We start from the raw sequence: 3,336 nt of genomic DNA, 5'->3' as shown, positions 1-3,336 counted from the left end.
TCATATGTGCTCTAAGACAGACAAAAAGTTAAATATATATATATATATATATATATATATATATATATATATATATGTGATTCTATCATGCTCATATGTGTGCTAAGGCAGTAAAAAAATTGAATATGTGATTATAGCATGTTCATATGTGTTCTAAGGCATCTAGAAAAACTCTATATGTGATTCTACCATGCTCAGATGTGCTTTAAGACAGTCAAAAAAACTATATATGTGATTATACCTGAGAGGGACTTGGAATCGAAGATCCCCTATCCTGAACAGCGGCCTTGATCTCATTTCGGAGAAAGGGGGCGACGGTGTATTGGAAGTAGTTATTCAGTGATTCATTAATGATCTCGCGTACATCATCACCGAAAAGAATAGTCGGCTGCTTGGAGCTTATGTCGGCGCAAGAAGTTGGTGAGCCGTAACTGGAAGAACCAATAACTGGTGAAGTGTTCATATTACTCCCAAACCCGAACACACGACCTTTTTTGGGTTCACCTGCTGCAGTCACCCATGCTGTAGGATCAAATGATGGATGCTGAGTAGCGTCTTCGCCATATCGCTCTACCATTTGTTGCTCATATGCCTCCTACAAAATAATATTTAAAGTATTCATTAATAATTAATGATAACATTATGATGACTTGCATATATATTGCAATGATTATTAATAGAATTAATACATACCATTGTCGTTCTCGCCTTCTCTGATACGAAGACTCCCGTGGTCTTCCGTTTATGTGTTTCTACAAACACATCCTTATATGGTACACTGCCTCCTTTTTCTGCTTCCTGCGAAGTTAAATGACAAAAGATTTAGTACACAAATTTGCAACAATACTTATAAAATTAATATTATATATTGATGAGTTACCATTTTCTTTAGGTGGCTCCCAAATGTCTTAGATCCACCTGTGTGTAGATGGGCTTCGGGCATCTTCGATCGATTTTGTGAAGCCTTCGCAGAGCGATTTTTAAATGCATCTCCCGCCCACATATCGCACATTTCATCCCAGTAATCTCTCCTGATAGTAATAGGACCATGGCCCTTCCACAGTAATGGATCATCTACTACGCCAGATGCTTTTTTTGCTGCAGTCTTCATAGTGTGCAGCATGTCTGCAAATCGATTGGCAGTCACCTTCTGCCACACCTTCCTTGCATCATTTTCTTCCACCGTAGTTGCAAAGCGATTCGAAGCCTACAAATATTTTAAGAAAGTTAGTAGACATTGCTTAAATAAATTAAATATGAAACACATTAACTATGAGGAACAACTGTATACCATGAATGAGGACCACAATCTGTCTAATACCTCCTTTGGGTACTCTTTCCATTGAGCAACTGGTCCTGGTAGATGTTGAAGAAGTGAATTCCTAATCTCCCGTACTACTTCTTGTGGCTCAAACCTCGTGCTGCACATGAATTGTTATACAGTAAATATCAATATAAAATATTTAAAAGATATGCAATAATTGAAAACAAAATACTTACGGTCGATTATCGATATACACTATTCGAATGAGTCTTCTTGTGCCAGCCTGAGAAGACCCTGTTTCCTGTGTTGGCTGTTGACTTGTGCGATCAACTGGTGTAGGTGGGTCGTGTACAGGCGCAACATCATCTGTAAAAAAATACACACCAAGTTCTCAGAATGTGCATTTGAACTAATCAAGCATCTAATTAGTTATATGATATACCTATCACAGGAGCCCGTGAAGATGAAGGTTGAGCCTGGCTACTACTAGATGAGCGACCACTATAACCTCCACGAACCATATTCTAACAAATAACATATGTCATACAATACATTCAAATAATTCACATCAAGTATTACAATGCATTCAAGTCATTCACATCAAGCATTGCAATGCATTCAAATAATTCAAATCATTGACATCAAGTATTGCACTAATTCAAATCATTCGTTAATTGCATAAATTATAATACATTCAGATAATTGAAATCATTCACATCAAGTATTACAATGCATTTGAATCATTCGTATCAAGTATTACAATACATTGAAATAAAATTTTTAATCATTCACACCAAGTATTGCAATACAACTAACATCAAGTATTACAATGCATTTAAATAGAGGTTTGTAGTATAAGATTTTGCTCACTAGCTTGAGAATTCTTCCTCGTCACTAGTTTGACTTTCTTCTTCTTCTTCTTCTTCTTCTTCTTCTTCTTCTTCTTCTTCTTCTTCTTTTTCTTCTTCTTCTTCTTCTTCATTGTTTGCCCATCCACTTGGTACATCATTTGGATCACATTCCTCTATGAATGTTTCATCAGCCAATGGAGATATGACATGCATATCATGCGCAACATCGTGACCATAAGCGAAGTCACAGACATCATCTGATTGATAGTAATCACTGTCTTCAGCTAACTCATCTTCTTGTAACTGATCATACTCGGAGTATAGTTTGGATTTCACCTTGCAAACTGCCCACCATTCATTTCTATCTGACTTTTTTATACTCGGATATGAAGTATAATAAACTTGTTGAGCTTGCGAGGCTAATATGAATGGTTCATATGTTCCAAACCTGGATTTATGATTCACCTTCACAATGCCTGAAGCTTTGTCGAGTCTTGTTGCAGTTGGATCAAACCAATGACACTTGAATACCGTAACCCTGTTATTCATGCCTAAGTAAGTCAACTCCATTATTTCCTCTATAACACCGTAGTAATCATGTTCATTTTCACCGTAGCTGCTACCCTTGACACACACGCCACTATTTATCGTTGATTTGTTTATACCATAGTCTTTTGTATGGAATCGATAACCATTTACGATATACCCGTTGTAGCATTGCACAACTTTGGTCGGACCATTTTCTAAATCACATATTCCTTGATCTTTAACATCACCATGGCGAACCTACGCACAGACATAAACAATTATTGTGATCACGATCAATTAAGTAACTTAGTGTTGTTTATAAGTACAAAATTTATGTTAGCTTCTTTACCAACTGTTTCAACCACTCCACAAACTTAGTTTCACGTTCTTTTTGTACTTCTGCATTAGTGAGATGTGAAACTTTGCTTTGCAACTCCAGATCAAATCGTCTGCAAACCACAAATACTTATATTACCGAGCCATGTATCCACATATAGAACATAAAAGGATTTATAATTGAGTTGCATATACATATACTTACTCGATGTATGGGTCGATCGCTGAACAATTAAAAAGAATATAGATGTGTGCTGCATCTTGCTCTCGATCTGTCAATAGCCTTGATCGGCAACTACCAAATGCATGCCCAAGTCGTTGAAATATCGACAGCTTGTCAGCTACAGTTACTTGTTC

The sequence above is a fragment of the Nuphar pumila genome, chromosome 9, assembly GCF_984573655.1.
Source record: "Nuphar pumila chromosome 9, dmNupPumi1.hap1.1, whole genome shotgun sequence".
NCBI lineage: Eukaryota > Viridiplantae > Streptophyta > Magnoliopsida > Nymphaeales > Nymphaeaceae > Nuphar > Nuphar pumila.
This window is presented reverse-complemented; position numbering follows the sequence as displayed.